The following is a 21,188-nucleotide window of genomic DNA, read 5'->3' as shown; positions in this document are numbered from 1 at the left end:
TGTAGCAAAAACAAAAGTAAATACAATTAGGAACAAGCACCACATACAAGTTGTCTACTGTCTTCTTTGGCTCCGAAACATTGAAAAATAAACCATTCCATAGGACCTCTAACAAAAAGCAGGACAGGAGTGGCCTAAGAGTGAATTTAGCATTTACTTTTACTTATCAAGGGGATCTATACATATTTACATAGACATCAAGGCAATTTCAAAAGTGTATTGTTAATCTGGGCTTCTAAATCAATGTTCAAAACACTTCAGTTTTGGTTTAGTAGTTCTGCACTTTAATCTAAGTTTTCCACTGCAAACTAAGTTAAGGACTTGCTATCATATGAATAACCACTGAATAACCTCTAGGTACAAATTATCTCAGAGGGTTTTCAGAAATATTAACAGAAAATCACAGTCAGTGTTCTTTTCCATTGTATAAAAAGCTGCCTTTTTGCAGGCCTGGAAGAGAAAAGAATTGACTAGTAATGAAAAAGTACTATTTTTATGTCCCCTATTTGAAGTTCAAATTTGGTCCCTACAACAACCTGGCATCACAAAACCATTTCCAAATCTTTGGAAGTTTTGTATTTTGAATCTTCAAATTTAATGCTGAATTACTTCAATTGAATAAAAACCCAAGGGAAGCAGACAAAAAAAAAAATTACTTATGAAATTTAATTTTAAGGCTAGTAACATTGTTACAGAGAATCCTTTCATAATCTTGTCTACTGAGTGCAAACTGTTTATGAGTTGCTAGAAGGCATGGTTAGTTTCTGCTTCTCAGATGAATAGGGTCTGTTCAGTTTATTTTTTAAATGTGAAACTACTTTCAAGGTGAGGTTAAGCAACCTGCTTCACTGTAGGGAATTATATTCACTTTTTGCAGTTGATTTAAGAGTAGCCACCATTAACCAAACATGAAGACTGCTGCTGTTTAAAGAACAGAAAGGCACAAAACACATTTCAAAGGGGTACCAACTGTCCTCATACTTTTCTTTGATCCATGTTTGATGACACAGGATCTTTATCTTACTGAAGAAGTCATTAAAAAAAATATGCTGTCAATAGTGAGTATATTTTCTAAATTCATCTTAGCAAACACTTCTCTAAAGTCAGTCTGTAATTCCCCTAGAAGTGAAGCGTAGAAAGTTTTCCTTGCCCCACAGAAGACTGGCATTTTTATAACAGGACTGTCATTGGCCACAAATTCCTACCACACCAGACATCAAATCCTTTCCATTTTTTTACTACTACTCACACAGTAATTGCAAATCTAATATGGAAAAGGAATGAAAACTGACTTCCAAAGATCTGAGGGAAAAACACTGCCCTTCTGAAATCCAGGTGTTTCAAACAAGGGCTAATGAACCAAACAAGACAAAAGGTATACACTTACAAGAAAATAAAGAACTGTCTCAACAACAGATACACCCAATCTGGAAATCTAATTATAAAATCATAGTATAATCTGTTCTCAGCTTATGCATAAAATATTTGTTTATATTGTTTAACTTATATTTAACTATTTTCTTTACATTTAACCATTTTCTTTATATTTAACCAACAGCAAATTATTCATTCTATTCCATAAAAAGAGAACTTCTATTTGATTGAGAGATATTTATACCTTCTGCAGCAACATTTATCTGGTTTTTAATATTGTGAACATTTTCATTACAACCATATTATAAAAACTTGATGAGCATCAAAAATAGAAAAAAATAAACTTAAAAAACAAAGTCTCTTAGAACAACTTCAGTGATGGAATCATAGAATGGTTTGGGTTGGAAGGCACCTTAAAGATCATCTCTTTCCAACCCCCTGCCATGGGCAGGGACACCTTCCACTATCCCAGGTTGCTCAGAGCCCCATCTAACCTGGCCTTGGGCACTTTCAGGGATGGGGCATCCACAGCTTCTCTGAGCAACCTGTGCCAGGGCCTCTCCACCCTCACAGGGAAGAATTTCTTCCTGATATCCAATCTAAACATGCTCTCTGTCAGTGTGAAGTCATTCCCCTTTGTCCTGTCACTCCAGGCCCTTGCAAATAGTCTCTCTCCATCTTCCTTGTGGGCTCCCTTCAGGTACTGGAAGGCCACAATTAGGTCACCCTGAAGCCTTCTCTTTTCCAGGATGAACAATCTCAATTCTCTCAGCCTTTCCTCAATGATGATATGATCCTACTAATGCTTTCTTGTATCTCCACAGGCAGTTAAAAGCAAATTACAGTCCATATCCTGCTTCTCTATAACATGAGTGGTCCTGTAAGTTTTAACGAGACAGTCAACTGGCTAAACATTTTTAAATTTACTTTTTTTTTTATGTTTAGTTAAAAAAATATAAAATTTAATAAAAAAATAATAAAAAAATTACAGTTTTTGATTTAACATTTCATTACTTCATTAGTAGTAACATTAATGATACATAAACACATTAGCAAAGCATACTGGGAACACTGACAGAAAGTGCATATTCTACACTAACAAACTGAAAACTGAGATCCACCAGAGTCTCAGGAAACAACTACTGACTCTGTGGGACTCCACAACCCATTTCTAAAATGGAGTCAGCTTATCTCAGAACGTATTTGTGTGGGAGGAAAAAAAAATTGCCTCCTTTAAATTTTACCCTATGGCTTGAATCAAACTGGAATCAGTTTATATAATCACGTACTGCAGAATTGTGTTGACTTCATGTTACCATTCTGTTAAATGCTGACCTAAAAGCCAAAAGAAAGCCCACTTATCCATTGAAATTTCCAAAGCTTTCATCAGCACTGCAGCAGACACGTCTCATGTGGATGGAGAATTCAGAAGCCCAGTTCTTCATTTCTGGGAGGCACCTACATGCCATAATCTTGAAGAATATGCTTTGCCCAATGAAGGTATAGGGCAATCCCTGAGCAGTTTCCAGAATTTTAAAAGTAGCTGCTCCTGACAGAGAGACCCCCTTGTACATAACAAAATGCCCTCAGCGGGGGGCATGAGGCATGAGGCTTCCCCAGAAAGCAAGTACCTATTCTGGGTATGTAACAACAGATGAAGCATCTCTAAACCTGCCCATCTTCTTACATATTTCTTCTGCCTTCACTCAGTTTGCCCAAAAGGACATGTGCAACAGCAAGTACATCTACAGCAGTTATTTTCTTGAAAATAGCTTAGGGCAAGTATCTGTCAACCCTTTCAGCTCATACGTATTCAGTGTCCTCACCCACAGCTGCATCTCTTCTCCAGAGTGTTCACAGAACAGAAAAATTACAGCAAGAAGGGACCCACAACAATCATCTGGTCCAACTGCCTGAGCCCTTCAGGGCTCACAAAAAGTTAGAGCACATGAAGGGCATTGTCTAAACGCCTCTGGAACACTGACAGGCCCAAGGCATTGACCACCTCTCTGGGAGCCTGTTCCAGTGTCTGACCACCCTCTCAGTACAGAAATGCTTCCTAATGTTCATTCTAAAACTCCCCTGATGCAGCTTAGAGCCATTCCCACACATCCTGTCACTGGATATCCTGGAGAAGAGACCAGCACCAATTTCCCCATTTTTCCGCCTCAGGAAGATGTGGAGAGCAAGGAGGGCACCCCTCAGCCTCCCTTTCTCCAGAGTGGACAAACCCAAAGTCCTTGGCTGCTCCTCATAGCACATGCCTTTCAGCTCATAATGATCATACTGAAATAAATACAAAATTTTCACTCAATTTTCATACATATTTATTGTTACTTAAATGAGATGACTGCAAACTGTGTATTTTTCTGCTTTTATTCAGATTAAAAGACTACAGTGCCTTGGTATGGCTGTGCTGTCACACAAGAGTTCTCAAGAATGCAATACTTCATAATCAGAGTACAATTTCTTCAACATATACGAAACCCGAAACACAACCAGTCAGCATATTCAAACATTGATAGTGATGACACTGTGAACTGCTTTTCTAGAAAAAACATAGCACATTAAACCCCTTTGTTGGAGTAAAATCAACAGCTCTAGTAACAGATCCAAGGCTACAATTACTACTGGAATAATTTGAGTTTGGATGTTTTGTACCTTAACATGCGCTTGCACACCCTATATCCTTACTCTCCAAAGAAAATAGTTTTAAATGCTGTCAGCCTTTAGTGCCAGATTCCAACTGTATTCCATGGATTACAAGTAATCCACCCTTCTGTACAGATTGTTTTGTCCTGTACACATCTGCTACAGCCTTATAATCCAAAGGGAAGATGAATAGAAGCAAAAGTCAAAATTTGGAACCACCCCTTTAACCCAGTATAATTATTTTAATTACTTTTTTCCTAAAACAAACAAACAAAAAGGCCCAACCATTTCTGTTGCATAGTCACCTAAAATCAGTTTTTATATACGCACAAAAATTTGCCATCTTTTTTAAAAGGGCTGCACTAAAATAAGAGGCAATATTCCTGGAGTCTATCTGAAGGTGGAAAAATTGGTCAAGATTTGACCAACATTTCACTGCAACTGCAAACATACCTAACTAGTTAATATTTGAGTATTATGGTCAGATAGGGAGATTCACAAAGATTAGGTAAAACATTCAAATTTGGTCCTTTGGTCAAGAAAAGTGCTAAAGAGATGAAAACTATTACCAGAGTTGCTAATGGGAACATAAAATTCAGAATTTAGCCTTATATAATTTTCAGTAAGTGAGGGTTTTTAAAGACCTCAGAGTTCCATAAAATGCCTGAGACTTTAGATCTTTTTATTTGTACTAAGTTAGCACTATAGTTTAGACATGTTTGATTTTCTTAAAACTTTGTGCAAACATAATAGAAGAGACATTTTATACTGACTGGAATCAACAACTTAAACTCATGTCATTTCCCAGTTCTTCTCTGAAAGATACACAAAACCTGAATTTTTATCACTTCAATGACAAATAGCAAAACCTGCTTTTCTTTTATTGGCATTATACAGGTAGGATAAATATTTCTTTTTCTGAGGATTCAAAATGGCTTTATAAATATTATGCCTATTTATCTAGCTCTGATTCAAAGGATTGGAAAGTTTACTAGGCAGTGTCTGTAACAATGTGATCACAGGAAATATTAGTGTCATGTATGCAAACAAACTTAAGGCAGACACAGATGCCACATCCAGCTGCTGGAAAACTGCAGAAGAGTTCAATGAAAATGACATCCCTAAAAATATCTTTAGAAATATCAATCACCACTTGTACATGTAAAGTAAAAAAATCAGTTCACTTTTTTCTTAATTTGAAATGTCTGTGATTGCTTAGAAAGAAATTTATGGGTAGTTCTGCTTCTTCTAGCATACCCTATGATGGAATTTACATTTTTAATGGTTTAATGGTTTCATTGAAAGATTGGACAGAACTCCCAGAATTCATTTAATTCTCATCTGCAAAAGTAGCACCACTTTTGGAGACTCAGGTCTGGAGAGCAGGTATCTTTGCTTAAGGGATGCAAAGGGATAAGGGAAGACTGGAGTTGCAATAGGACTTATCAGAAAAGCTAAATCCATCCCTCAAATTTAAGGTATTTATTTTTACTAACACAAGCAAGGATTATTTCCACATAAATCTTAAGTCCTTAGAAGTACAAGAGAGACAAAACAGAAAAACAACTCCTGCACTTTGAATTTCTGGTGCATTTTTACAATTATAAATATCAAAGTAACAAAGTAATGAAGGGTAATGTGATAAAATACAATGTCTGAAAGTTACTCTGCAACACTTAGATAATCTGCCACTTACACTGCACTTAAATGTCTTAAGTGTCTAATGTTTTAAGTCTGCATGACTTAAAATTTAGTCTGCAGCCCGAAACCTCAAGTGTGCTGGGGGAAAAGCCCAACACAGAAGAAAAAACATAGCTGAAAACATATCAAGATTGGTTTAAGAAGATTTTTTTTTCCCTTCATTATTATGATCAAATCAGTTTTACATAAGCAGAAAGAACTTTCTTGTAAAGGGCATTCAAGCATCAAACATTGCACAACTGGACAACAGCAGATTACAAAATACACCCAAGCATATCAGACACAAACCTTGTGTACCTGAATGGACTCAAACATGGACAAGGAGGTGGTGTGAACCTCACATTTAAAGATTCACGAAAATCTTGTTTCCATCATACCACAAACTTTTTTCCATTTGGTGTTGCAAGCTTTCCTGGAAGTTGGGTTTTCAGTAAGCCAGGAGGAACCCAGCCAACTGCTCAGATAGACACCATACTTAGATGTCTCAGCAGTTCTGTAAACATTTGGAGAATGCCAGTTATTGCCCTTAAGATTACAATTCGATTGTTCCTCTGGACCAGAAATATGCTTTCCAGCATAACTCTATTTTGGCACTTCCAAATCAATGTAGCTATCATCAGCCTGACACCACAGAAACAGCCAACAGTGTCTAGGCAGCAATATTCTTCACCAAATTCTGGCAGTAGTTCTGTCACTTGGAAAGAAACATGAAGTTGGCCTGACAGTCCCTGGTGTCAAAGACATGTAGAAAACAGTGAAGGAGCCTGTAGTTAATATAAAGAACTTGAACTGCATTGAGAGTTCTAGTGAGGCATGGACTGATCAATGTCTCCAAATCACGGAATCTGAGAATATCCTGAGTTGGAAAAGACTCACAAGGATCATCAAGTCCAGCTCCTGACTCTCCACAGGACCATCCCCAACAATCCCACCATGTGCCTGAGAGTATTGTTCAAACACTCCTTTAGCTCTGTCAGCCTTGGTGCTGTGACCACTGCCCTGGGGAGCCTGTTCAGTGCCCAACCACCCTCTGGGGGAAGAACCTTTTTCTAATATCCAACTTAAACCTCCCCTGACCCAACTTCAGACCATTCCCTCATGTTCTGTCACTGGTCCCCACAGACCAGAGATCAATGCCTGCCCCTCCACTTCCCCTCAGGAGGAAGTTGTAACTGCAGTGAGGTCTCCCCTCAGTCTCCTCCAGCTGAACAGATCAAGTGCCCTCAGCTGCTCCTCACATGGTTTCCCCTCAAGGGCCTTGAAGAAGTTTACGTATGACCATGACAGAACAAATGTGTCTCCAAGTATGCTCAGTTTTCAATAATTCTAGGTAGAATGAAACTTGAAGGAAGCCTTAAACTTAACTATAGCAATGATCAGTTAACAATTTGGATAAAAACATATCCAAAGGTGACGGATCCTATTTTGATGCTCGTTGTCTCAACGTGGTGTGTACACAATCCACTTACCTCCTCGACTCAGCTACAGTAAGACACCCTCTCAGCTTTAAGGTAATGTCCCAGGCTAACAGCAGAAGGCATTATTGGTGCAGTTCTTCACAAGGATGTGCTGAGGCACAGAGCACATAGATTAATCTCCTAGTCTCCTGTATTTAATTGTCTCCCTTTCAATATAGCACCAGACTCTCAAGAATCTCTTTAAGAGGTTCTGAAAAAGGCTCTGGGATTATCTACTATCCATTGAGCATTCAGGCATCACGTGTTTGAACAGTACTGTGATTTTGTTATTTCAAGTCCTACCAGCAGGAAGATCACCACTGCACTTAACAGACATTGTCTGTCCTGCAAACTGTGTTTGAGAATGGTCAGCAGAACATTAGAGACTGAGGAACTGACAGTGAAGTATTTACAACAACAGCACCAACATTTACTCTAGACATTCAATCCATGGATGTGGAGGTACTCAGAACAAAGTCACACGTTTAAAAAATGTACATGGAAGAGCAGAAAGAAAAACAGCCAGAAAGCAAAATGACCAGGAAGCAACGAGAGCAAAAATAATTAAGCAAGTCTATTGAGAGAGGTGTTCAAGCACTGTGACAAAAACTACCCAAAGTTCCATTAAAATACTGCAGTGAGGTGTCAAAAGATGCACTCACAATGTGCAGTTCATAGGCAAAAAGGAATTGCTAAGATAGGAAAGGAAAATTGCTTATAAACTGTAGCGTCCTGAGAAGAACCAAAGCTGCAGTAAGAGTTCAAGAGTATCCCACTGAAGCCTCTCCTCAGGTGCTGAGGTATCAGGAGGACACAGTCCACCCTACCATACATATCAGAAGCCTCAAAAATTAATCTGTTTAAAGACCAGATTTGTAGAAAGTGTTTTAGGTGCCTGAAGATTCAGAGAGATCTTCAGGAATACTTCAACACCTAACTTCATTTATAGCAACAGATATTAGGCACCTCTGAAAAATCAGACTACATAGTTCACCACAATTAATAATTCTGGACAATGTTTGAAAACTTGGCCATGTACAGTTCAGTCTTGGAAAGCGAAGAAACAAAGAACTCACAGCCAGGACTTCCCAGCCTCTGGGCTAGAGAACTAATCACAGGGTTCGCCTTCCTGTTGACAGGGACACCAGTTTTCTGGTGCAGGGAAAGCAGGCAGGCCCCTGCTACTCCTCTAAACTACTTCTAAAATCCCCTTTTGCAGTGACCCTTACGCCACATCACTAAGAACAGCCACCACCGCACATGGGTATCTGTGCTGCCTTGGAGGAGACAGGCAAGTGGAGGCAGGTGGAGGAGGATGGAGGAAGGTAAAGGCAGGGGAAAGCAGGTGAAGGCAGACGGCAGGGGGAGGCAGGTGGAGGCAAGTGAAGGCAGGGGAAGGAGGGGGAAGCAGGTGATGGCAAGTGAAGGCAGGTGAAGGAGGGGGAGGTAGGTGATGGCAGGGGAAGGCAGGTGGAGGCAAGTGAAGTCGAACCTGGCCGGGACCACCACCCGCACCCCCTCTCCGGCCGGGCTGTACCGCCCGCTGCACGCCCCCAGCTCCGTTCCCGCATCCCCGGGGCGGGCAGGGCGGGGATCCCGCCGGGAGCAGCGCCTGCCCCGGTCCGGGCTGCCGGGCGGCCCCTGCGGAGGCGGCGGGGGGCGATTCCCGCTGCCCCTCCCGGCGGTCCCGGCGCTCCTCACCCGGATGTGCATTCGCGCCGCTCCCCGCCCGCCTCCCGGGCCGGGGTCACCTTGGTGCCTTCGAGCTGAATTAGCTGTCCCCGGGATGGATTTTCTCACCTTCTGTAAACGTAACCGATGTCGTCAGATAACTTCTACAATAGGAGTTGCTTAATGAAGGAAAGAACCTTGTGTTTCGGGCATTGCGTAAGATTACATCACCCAAATAAATATGCATTAGGTAGGCGGGGAATACGTATTAGATAGGCGGGATTATGTGAATTTCACTGGATAAGTGGTGCGACTTTTTACCCCTTGGCGTGCTTGAACTGGGGAAACCTTCAACTTGCACGCTGGGCAGAATAAATAATGTCTCTTTTCTAAACTAGACTCTGTTTGCGTGTTTCGAGGGCTCCTAAAATCGGCAACAACCTCCCCACCCCGGCGCAGGGTCCCGGGGAGCGGCTGCTCGTCCCCGGCCGGGTCGGGGCCGCCCCCGCTCCCCATTGTCCCTTCCCGGGGCAGCCACGGAAACCCGACGCCGCTGGAAACACCGCCTGGCGCCGGTCTCGGAGCAGCCCCGGCCCTGGATGGAGCCTTTGCCCCTTTGGTTCTCGGGCGGTGGTTGCTCACCCAGCCTGGCCTTAGGCTCGGTGCCTGGCACGCAGCGGCCAGTGCGGGCAGCACCGGCTGCCTGCCTTCCGTGTCATCCTAGAAGACAATCACAGAATCCGAAGGGTTGGAAGGGACCTCTGGATATTGTTTAGTCCAAACCCCCCTGCCAAGGCAGGGTCACCTGGAGCAGGTGACACAGGAACGCGTCCAGGTGGGTTTTGAATGTCTCCAGAGAGGCAGAACCCGTGCTCTCCCTGGGAAGCTGGCCAGTGCTCTGCCACCCTCAATGTAAAGTTCTTCCTCGTGTTGAAATAAAATGTCCTGTGCTTTAGCTTATGGCTACTGCTCCTTGTCCTGCAGCTGGGCACAACTGAAGGGAGTCTGGCACCATCCTGTTGGCACCTGCCTTTGAGATATTTATATGCATTAGTGAGATCCTCTCTCGGTCTTTAGACTAACCAGGCCCAGCTCTCACAGTCTCTCCTCATCAGAGTAGTGCTCCAGACCCCTTATCATCTTTGTGACCCTTTGTTGACCCTCTCCAGTAGCTCTATGTCTTTCTTGTACTGAGAAATATTGAAACAAATCAGGAGCAGGCTGGGCAGTGAAGATCACACCAGCCCCGGGGCTGGGCAGGAGGAGATAAGCCTTCGTGTCCTCTGAGCAGTTGCTGCAAAGTGCTGAGAGGTCATGGCATAAAGTGGCCAAAATAAGGGGAAGCAGCCAAGTCATGAATGGCACACCACACTGGGATGAACCAGGGAAACAACTGGTTCATTTCACTACTGAATCTGTCTTGTGAACAGAACGCTGTCATACCTAAGAGAATACTTACTTAATGAGCAGTACATTAAAAGGCATAGAATGAAAAAAGTTTAGAATTATGGTGCTGGAACCTTTCACTAGACCAAGTTGTTCAAGGTCCCATCCAATCTAGTCTCAAACACTTCCAGGGATGGGAAATCCACAGCTTCTCTGGGCAACCTGTGCCAGTGCCTCACCAAAATATTAGTAAAAAAAAAAAGATATGATGACCTAGGCTCCGTGTCCCATTACATCTGACTGCAGAGTTCCCAAAATTGCTATAGAACATGATTTTTTTTCATAAATAACATACATCTTTATATCTTTTTCCAAGCTAAGCTATGCAAAAAAAAAGAACAAAAACTTGTGCCTAGACATTACGAAATTTGACAGTTTGATGGAAGTTTCTGAAATATTCATCCTCAGCAATCAAAAACAATTAAGGGCTTGTCTTCTGCATTGGTTAATCTTCTATTGAAGTATTATCCCAGCTAAAGACCATTATATAGGTCAGCCAGATGGTAGAATTTCTTCTTGGTTGTAAAAGGGGAAAAAAATCTCACTAAGAAAAACTTTTCAATATTTTATATTGATAATATTATTCATAATAATTCAAGAAGTTCTTTAAAGTTTTAGTCAGTAGTTATCTGGTTGGTTTCTGTAATACTGAAAGTGGTCATTCAGATTCTCAGAACTTCAGAAGATTCTTTCTGGGATGGTTTTCAAACACACTCTGAGGCCAGAGGACCTGCTCTCATTTTGTCACTAAACCAAGGATTTCACTTTTTTTGACTATCAAGATATTATTCACTTTGTACAGATTAATGCAAATTTCTCTTACTGAAGGCAGTAATCCTAAAGTATGTTACATTTATAATCAATGTATTCTGGTTTTCAACTCTGTAACGTGTTCCTTTTTTATTTTAGAGTTTGCTATGCTGTTTTTGTAGAAGGAATAAATGTTTTCTGGGCAAAAAGCCAGAAAAAGTAGCTCTTACCAAGCTAAATTAGGTAATTACAATTTCACTACTGTGTCTTTAAAGCACAGCTGTGTCTTTTGGGTTGTGAGAATTAGTATATAATACACCTAACTTTACACTTTTCTTCATATATAAAGGAAAATGTCCCCTCAAGATGCAGACTCATCTAAATAGCCCATTTTCTCCATTTTGAAGTGAAAGTAGATGCATTTATTATTATTATTATTTCTGAGTTTAATGTTTTATAGTGATAAATATCAGACTTCTCTTACTTTTTCTGTGTCAGAATTTGGTAGCTGAGAAAAAAATAAAAACAATTCTGTTTTGATTTTCCACAAAAATGATTGCATTAATTTTGTATCTCAGCACTTTTCAATGCTGTTTTAGTGACAGGTATCAATGAAAGTGATAGTTAGTTTAGTGATAGGTATCAATGAAAGATGACATAGAGTTACTCTATCCTTAATTCATGTATCAGCAGCATGAGAGCAAAGTGTCTGTGCTATACTAAAACAGTTCCAAAAAGAATCCAAATATTAAGGATTTTCATGTACAATAATGTTTAGCTTGTCCAAAAATCAGTTCCAACATCTCTTCTGCACAATTTAGATTTTTGTAACACAGACCTCTATCTCTGGTTGGGTTTTTTTGCTTGATTGGTTTTTTTAAGCCTATAATTTTCTAAACATCTGTATTTTTGGTTTCCTTGGGGTCTGATGTGGTTTTGTTTTGGTAATCATCTTCCCTGCAGAGTTGCCACACTGTAGCCCTTGAAATAAGCTGATGTTGGTGAATCTACTTTGACTTTTCTTCAGCTGACCTGTCGCAAGGCCCACATCAGTTCACTTTGAAAATCTACCTGGATAATACTCCTTATATTTTGGGAGTATTTCCTACTGTTCTGCACCCCAAGTAAATAGACCTAAATTTTCTTACTAACTACAACATTTTCTTGGTAACGTTGCAGGTCATTGAATGCCCCAGTTTGAACTGACCATCTCTATAAATTAATGGTATTTTTCCAAAGCGGAACTGATTCTTGACAGCCACCGTACTGAAAAACTAAAAGGAGAAGAAACAAACAAAACCAGAAAAATTTGTCTCTCTCAGACTCATTCTTTGAAGCCTGAGTTTGACAATTTAATGAGTGTAAATTCGGCAAGTAAAGAAAAAGTAAGAGGAGGAAACACATTGCAAACTGATTGCAGCTTTTAAAAGGCATTGGGAAGAAGAAACTGTATGGGAGGTTTGTATTTTGACTTAAACTTGAATGTTACAATTAGCAAAAGATTGATTGTTTTTGTTTGGTAACTGTACTCAGCTTCAAGCTATGTTCCTCTCTAGAGCTTTATGAATTATGAAAAAGACCTTTCATAATACTTCGATTACTGAAAAAGAGAAGGGCCAGTATAATTGCACCCAGAATAGTTTGAGCAATCTAAGACCAAAAAACTTCTTAATTTGGGCTGAATGTTATTGTTATGTCGCCTAGAGAGCAAAGTTTATAGAGATTCCTGTCAGTTCTGGAACTTTTTTGAAATTCTTTCAGCCTTACATGGCAGCATTGGGTGGTGATAAATAGGTGCGTAATACCTCCCTTCAGTTGAGCAGTTTGTGTGGTATGAAGCCAGTCATATTTGTGGGTCTTCCAGAGGAAACAATGATTGTAATGCTATTGGACTGGGGGCTTTTTTAAAATCTTAGCGGAGAAATAAGAAACACTGCTGAACAAGCATGATTTATAAAGTAGATATGGATTGATTTACCATTATTAAATGCTATAATTAACCTAAAGAGCTGACTTCCTTACTGAGGGAAATTGGTAATATAACACAGCAAAATGAAGCATTCACTTTTCTTATGCTGAAGCAGATTGAAATAATGGGACATAGGACAGTAAGATTCTTAATGTGAAAGATTACCACTGTTTTTTTCAAATACAGTCAAGGCTTATAGCATCTAAAGTCGTTATGACCTGTTGTTTGGTAATCCAAAGGAAAGAATGGACCAAGTTCAGCTTGTTACCACACTACCATTTCCATAATGAGGACCAATCTACTCTCATTCTTGTGGTTGTTATTAGGAGCAAGATTCAAAAGAACGGACAGGAGAAAAAAAACTGTGTCAATACTGAAAGTAGCCATCATGTGTAGAATAATTGAGTCTGTTTCATTACCTTAAATCTCTGATTTCTACCATATTAAGGTCACTGCTGGCATTGCCACCTGCTTCAGTCCTCACTTGTATTACCACAATTGGCAATAAAGCATATTTGTTGCTAGACTACAATCTACCTGCTTAGAAAAATTCTGCCACCTTCTTCCACCCACTAAAAAGCATACTACACTCGTTTGCCTTTTAGGGTTTTATAGGAAAAATCATGGTATAGAAATGATTGTGATTTCCTTTCAAGAAAATTTACGAAAAAGTAGACATTTAAAACTCTTACTCTTAAACAAAAACCTGCTGTAGAGTATCTTTATTCCCCTAACTATTATAATATATTTCTCCTTTTAGATGACAATAGCAGAACCCAGAGGCCACATTCTAAAGTGTTTTTTTTCCCGTTTATGGAATCCGTTTATTGGCAGAAATGATGAGTTTTATCTAGGTTCACCAAGTAGACATTCTGATAATGTGTTGTACTGTATCTGCCACCTCAAGTCATGCAGTCTTGTCTGTGCAGTGTATTAGTAGTATCCACTTTACTAACTTTCTCTAGCTGTCACAGCTTTTGTGCATCTACATAGACACTGTACTGAGTGACTTGATGTTTTTCTGGGTTGGGTGTTTTTAAGTATTTGATCCTGCTGGTTTTTACATCATATGGAAGTACTTTTAAATTTGCAATCAGTGATCTATTTTTCAGCTACCTTTTTCCAGGTTTAATTGATTTGCATGTTAAGTGCATTTGTATAAGCAGCAGTGCTACACTGGAGTCTTCTTTGTGAAATCATGTAAAAAGGTTTAAGACAGATTTTTGATTCACAGGGCAACTTTTTTTGAATCGGTTTCTGCATACATCTGCAAGAGCAATTTATGAACAGTGCTCTTACTTCAAGTAGTATTTTCTTATGGTATTTTACTTTCCCTTATTTGAAGTTAAAATAAATAAATATTTGAGTTCATAGAAATTCTAGAGTAAACAATAGTGCTCAAAGAAATCACCTAGTTAATCACAGAAACTGTGCAAGTGCTGTAAGTATGGTTAAGCTGTGAGGGAAATATCCAAGTGGTCCTTTTTAAAGCTATTATGAGCATACTTGCAGCATTTAAAATCAGTCAAACCTCGTCAACAAGAACTGGATCTACGTTCTTCATCTGGTAGCTACTGTACACACATTTTGTGGGAATTTGAAAGAGTGGACAAACAAGGTCCATAAATTCTCTCAACACCAAGCGTAAGAACTCTGAACTTTACCCAAGACAAATAGTTTCTGAGGACAAAAGTATTGCCATTTGAAAATAATTCTGTTTTCACACTTTCTTAGAATTTCAGGATTCAAGACTTGTATGGATCACTCTGAAACATAATTTTATTTGTAACATAATCAGTACCTTCTCCGCAATGTTGCTGAAATGCATAAAGTTAAGCCTGTGTTATGAGTTAATGCCCAGTAGGAGATAAATTCAATGGGCCAAAAGTTTTCTTAAAGCTTTTGGTCCTCTTCCTAATATTTTGCTGTGTTTTTGTATTTTTGTGTTTATTTTAAATTTTAATACATACATAAAGAGGAGAGGTTTTGTGACTCTACTAGATTTATCCTATCAGCTTGGTTTTGTGGAGACTACTTCAAGGAATGAGAGAGCATCCAAATCATGCTACTTCACTTACATTTAGTACCTCTACTCAGAGTACCAATATTCAGAAGATAGAGCTTTATCAAAAGAACTGTGGTTGTTTATTAATATTTTGATAAAGTCATTGAGAAAAGGTATAATAAGTCTGATGTTAAGAGTAATAACTTGATACGGGCATTAGGTAATCTAGGAAGTCATACAGTCAATCCTGAACTTCCTTCAACAGGAACTGGCACAGCTCTCTCTAAGCCATGGAAATCCAGAGCTGAGTCTCAGAATCTCCAGGTAGGTGATCAAACAACTAAAAGCTTGGTGCAGAATTTACCAGAGAACCCGAGTGAGCAACTGCTCCAATTACTGAGTCAAGGGGTGAGCTGGAAGGCTCAAAAGACAGGATTTTGTAAACAAGGTCATAATCTGCACCCCAAAGAGGGACAAATACTCGTGTTTTGGAACAGCTGCTTGGAATTGCATGTCCTACCATGCAAAGCATGACTCTAGTTCCGTAGTTGAGCCAAATGCAGTGCCACATTAGTCGGTCCTGGAATCCTCTCTGACCAAATTTGCTGGAACCAGGTACTGCTTCAGATTGTTCAGTATATTAGTATATCATTCCTTGTATCTTAATATCCACTCTTAAAAATAGCTTGCAGTAAGACCTAATTGTATGGCAGATGAACTCCAAAAATTACTCCAAGAAAGTTCCTAAATATGTCACGTTAAAATCTTCAAGGTAACCTCTTCATAATCCTGGAGTTATTTATAATCACCTATGAATCTTCTATGTTTGAGACAGATGCAGGCAAACAGCCAGAAAGATCCTGGAACAAAAATTCCTCTATTAGTTCTCTTTGTAGAAAATGTGGATCCTTTTCTGAGACCTGGAATTTGTCAGCGGGTCACCCGTTGTTGTTGGACAGCTCTTACACAGGGAATGACATTCCTTCCACCAGCAGTCAGAGGGACTGACCATTCCATTCTTCAGCAGTAATCCAACAGTGTCAGGCAGTTGCACCAAATGGGAGCCCTGAAGGAATGTTGTATCCATGTCTAGATATAGCCGAAGATGGAGTTTGAAATTACGATAATTAAAGGAACATACATATTTCTGTTCCATTCCTGTTGCCTGAATGAAGACGTATTTTTTTCTGTCTCTTCACATTAAAGTTTAGGGAGACTGATCTGTCTCTGGAATTAGAAGCCATCAATCATCTCTGCTGGTTGACCACATGCAAAACACCTTCAGTAGGGATTTCTTCATATTAGAGTTCGGAATAACTTATTTAAAAATGCAGGTAATGGAAATGTAGCAATGGACAAATACATTTCTCTTTTAATCCTGGATAAATTAATTAATTAGCTTTAATGCTGCTAACTGAAGTGGTTTAGCTAAGAACTTATGTAACCAATGTAGCTTTGTTTCATTAGGGAAGGAAAAAAAATTGTGGAATGAATATCTGAAATAATAATTATCTTTAATGTTACTGTCTGATACAGAAAAATCATGCTAGGCACATAGCAAATGTTTTGCATATTTTTTTTCTCTGTGCAACCTGTGATCCTTTTTTTTTCTGGAACATGTAGCATTGTAGTAATAATTATCAGGCAAATAGGTTATTACTGTCCAAATCCTGATTATTCATTCATCTACTGGAGCTTGTTTTTCCATTAGCAGCACTCTGAAGTAATCCAGCTGCTATGCAAAAATTCAATTAAAAGCATAAAAAGATAGTTTGACTAGATATTTTTATTGAAAAGAGCTAAAGTATCAAATGTTTGCTAATGTGGAAGGGTAACAAAGAAACTGCCTGATGAGCAAAGAAATACAAGTAGCATTGGAGACTTTTGATATCCATAAATTACATTATCATCTTGGGGAAATTAGTACAAGAAGGCACCTTCAATTTTTTCTTTTTCAAAAAAAGTTCATTGGGCAAACCTGGGAAGTTGCTGAGCAGGTTATAAGTGCTACCAATTCTTACTGCTTTCAGTGGAAAAAACTGCCTGTTAAACTGGCTGTTAAATACATTAATGGAATCACAGAATTGTCTGAATTGGAAGGCACCTTAAATATCATCTCATTCCAATTCTCCTACCAAGGGCAGGGACCCCTTTCACTATCCCAGGTTGCTCACAGCCCCATCCAACCTGGCCTTGGACAATTCCAGGCATCCAGGGGCAGCCACAGCTTCTCTGGACAACCTGTGCCAGGGCCTCACAACCCCCAGAGGGAAGAATTTCTGCTTGATATCTAATCTAAATCTACCCTTTTTAAGTTTGAAACCATTCCTCATGTCCTATCACTATACTATATGATAAATATTTCAACCCCATCATTCCTGATAGCCCCCTTCAAGTACTGATAGGTGCCAATAAAGTCTCCACAGAGCCTTCTCTTCCCCAGTCCCAAAAATCCAAACTCTCTCAGCCTTTCCTCACAGCAGAGCTGCTCCATCCCTCTGATCATTTTGGTGTCCCTCCTCTGGACTCACTCCAGCAGCTCCATGTCCTTGCTGTGATGGGCCCCCAGAGCTGGAGGCAGCACTGCAGGGGGGGGGTCCCCAGAGCAGGGCAGAGGGACAGAATCCCCCCCTCCCCGTTGACCATTAAGCAAGTATTGAAAAGACAAGATAAAATGTTTCCTATGCTATATACTAAGACTTGCTTGCATCTTATCCTCAAAACTACCAATTAGAAATTAATCTCTACTCATAACCTGCCAGTGGTAATTTAAGTACTTGGCAATTATTTTTACCAAAACAAGCAGTCAAAAACCGGGACTGTTGGCCTTCTGGGGAGATGTTTCAGCAGGCAAAATTTAATGGCCACTACTATTGGTGGGTTTCATTAACCAACATTTTCATTTTATTAATGAGTAAAGGAATATTCACATTGCAAATGCATTCCCAGCACCAGAAAATTAGATCCCCATATATTGCATTATCATACCCATTAAAATCATAGAATCATAGAATGGTTTAGGTTGGAAGGGACCTTAAAGATCGTCTATTTCTAACCCCTCAGCCATGGGCAGTATTAGTTGCATAGAATTATTTTGGGCAATCAAGGAACTTGTGAGAAAGTACTGAACACTTGATATGGCTTGAAATGTTACAGACTCTGAAACTTCACTTACAAGATGCTTGTGAAACAACTTATACATATATCCAAAATTTGCGTTTCTCAGTTGCACAAAATATTATTAAACTTTTAAAGTAGTGGAAACATCTGTCTTTTTGAAAATACGTATTAAGAAATGTCCACATGTTGAAAAAATCAGATGAATACTTGCAAAATTACTCAGGAGAATTTTGACCTTAATCCATTTATCCACATTTTACTGTACTATGTACATTAAAAATAACATTATTTATTAGCATATTATAATGGAATATCATACCAGTATATTATTTGCATGAGTGAAGAAAGCAAAAGCATTAATTCCAAAGCTGAAGGTTTTCTGATTTATTGTGAGTTGCTATGTATAAGGGAGAGAAATTTGATTTACATTTAAATAATTTGGATAAAACACATACCTTTCTTAAACATGGAGAAATCAGGCATGTATTGACTTTCTTTACCAGATTGCATTATTTGTTTAGAATTAGGACTTCTATTTGGTAGAACAGGGAACTGACATTGTACTAAATGTTACTAATTTTGAAAAATTAATTTATGTACTACGAGTATCTTTGTAAGATACTAATTTTGGAAAAAAACACAAATAACTGAGAAGTATCCTTTAGGTATGTTCATATTAACACATCAGTTTAGATCAGGAGTGTGCTTTTGAAGGGAATCTCTCAACTGTCCCCACTTTTACAGTACTTCAGGTACCATTGTGGAACACTAGAGCTGAATTCCTTTGGAACAAAACTAGACTGGAAGATGCCAGGTAGTGCACCTAATATCCCCAGTTGTTAATATTTGTTTGGTGTATAAGACCAGATAGATCTAGCCATAGAGTCATAGAAGCGTAGAATTATTTAGGTTGGAAAAGGCCTCTAAGGTCATCAAGTCCAACCATTAACCTCACACTGCCAAGCCACCACTTACCCGTGTGCCCAAGTGGCACATCTACGGGTTTTTTGAACACTTCCAGGGATGGTGACTCAGCCACTTCCCTGGGCAGCATGTTCCAATGCTTCATAACCGTTTCTGTGAAGAAATTTTTCCTAATATCAAATCTAAACCTCTCCTGGTGCAACCTGTTACTTGAGAGAAGAGGCCAACCCTCACCTTCCTACAACCCCCTTCAGGTTGTTGTAGAGAGCAATAAGATCTCCCTTGTGCCTCCTTTTCATCAGGCTAAAGAACCCCAGCTCCCTCAGCCCCTCCTCATCAGACTTGTTCTGTCATGGTTTTGCACCTCTTGCCTGTACTCTTAAACAAGAGTCTCGGAGAAGCAGTTGTGCTGGAAAAGACGTGGGAGTTCTGGTGGACATCAAATTGAACAGAAGCCAAGACTAGGCTCTTGTGGGGAAAGAGGCCAACTGCACACTAGCAAGAGTGTTGCAAGTAGCTTGAGGGGCACAAATCTGATTTTATTAATTGGGATTTATGAAATCACTGGGAAGTTTCATATTATAGTGATCTCAGACCATAAAAAAAGACTGTGCTAGCTGCTACTGCTGACACGCAGCAGGTACTTTTATGTTATGTAGATTATGAGCTAAATAATAGAACAACCCTGAAGTTTTCTTCATTGTGACAGAATGACTCCACTGCTCTCTTTTGCAGCTGTGTATGGATGATTTCTTCTTCCAATGCCCCTAAGCAAGTAATACAGAACAGTGGTTTTGTGGCCTATGCTGAGATGGAAACAGGACTTGGGTTTTAAATACAACAGAATCAGATCTTATAACACATAATCACCTCAAATACTTAGTTACTATCAAATGTCTATGTATTGCTAAAGGAAGGGGATTTCTGCTCATTTGTTAGAGAATGAATGAATGACTCTATTGTTAATTAGAATCAGATTGCAAAAGGTGTTTGCATTTGTATGAAGAAACTTCAATTTGAAAAGTCACTGTTCAGTCTTGCCCACAGTTTTTGCGCACATACTTTTTAAAATCAGCAAGTGTTGGCTGGAATTGGAGCAGATAAATGACACATCCATGTGTGTCTAGGGGCAAGATTGACCCCACAGGCTGTAAGACTTGACACCACCTAACTTTTCACATTCCATAGACATGGTGTGGATAAACCTAATTCACACTATTAAGCGTGCCTCTACATTTTAAAATTCTGATAACATTATAATAAACTGTTTTCTACATAGTTTACACACCTCTTTATAAAGCAAAATATGACTTCCTATTCTATGCTGATTTTCTATTCACTCACCTTTACTTTGTGATGGTTTTTATTTAATGATGGTATTCTAACTAGATTTATAGAGAATTCATTTTCAGTCATGTCAAGGAAATTACCAAATGTATGTAAGATAGGAATTTTTACCAGATAGTTATTTAAATGCCTGGTTTCTATAGTATGATACCTATTGCCTTGTACTTTACCATTCTAACGTGTCTTTACTTTTGTGTTTCGCAGAGATATGAAAGATCTGCAAAGGCACAGCCTCAGGAGTTGTGCACAGACTGACCCCACAGCTTATGTTTAGACTCATCCTGGGCTCAAACAGTTGGAGAATTTTCACAGTGAGATCTTGGATTTGCCAGTTATGCCATATGTGCTGCACCTTTTGTGACAGATCTTCCATCTGTACCCACCACTGCAAACATCTACATTATGCCTGTGTAGTCAGCAAGAGTTGATCTACAAGACCTTCAGTAATGGTCTGCAACTGAAGCATGTGTAAGATACACAACTGTGGCAGTGGGATTTCCAAAATCCACCTCTTGTTAGGGGCCAATGCCCTGTGTACTCACACCTTGAATGCATCATGAAGGCTGTGGCCTAACCTGTCTAGTTCATTTGCAGTCATACAAGTGAATCCCAGGTGTTCAAGAATTACATCATCTAGATTAAATCCAGTCTGCTTTCCATGGAACAGGCAAGTGTGTCCCTGCAGGGCCAGCTGAGGTTGAGGTTCCATATGTACAAATATAAATTCTTAGTTTTTTAATCTTGTAGTTGTATTCTCCTGATGCATCCAGAT

The 21,188-nt window shown here is 39.4% G+C and overlaps 1 protein-coding gene across 3 annotated transcripts in view; it reads right to left on the bottom strand.

Moving 5' to 3' along the window:
• The window catches only part of CCDC91 (coiled-coil domain containing 91), a 118,328-nt gene extending 109,200 nt beyond the window's left edge, over positions 1 to 9,128 (bottom strand). Inside the window, exon 1 of one of the 3 annotated variants that reach the window (XR_003531938.1) lies at positions 8,985 to 9,128. The gene's annotated coding sequence lies outside the window, so the exon portion shown is untranslated. Of the gene's footprint in view, positions 1 to 8,885 lie in introns of all 3 variants that reach the window. The other 2 variants (XM_027669178.1, XM_027669179.1) reach the window with 2 other exon arrangements.
• Positions 9,129 to 21,188: the final 12,060 nt, after the last annotated feature.

The sequence above is a fragment of the Corapipo altera genome, unplaced genomic scaffold (assembly GCF_003945725.1).
Source record: "Corapipo altera isolate COAL_440 unplaced genomic scaffold, ASM394572v1 319, whole genome shotgun sequence".
Taxonomy (NCBI): Eukaryota; Metazoa; Chordata; class Aves; order Passeriformes; family Pipridae; genus Corapipo; species Corapipo altera.
This window is presented reverse-complemented; position numbering and strand designations above follow the sequence as displayed.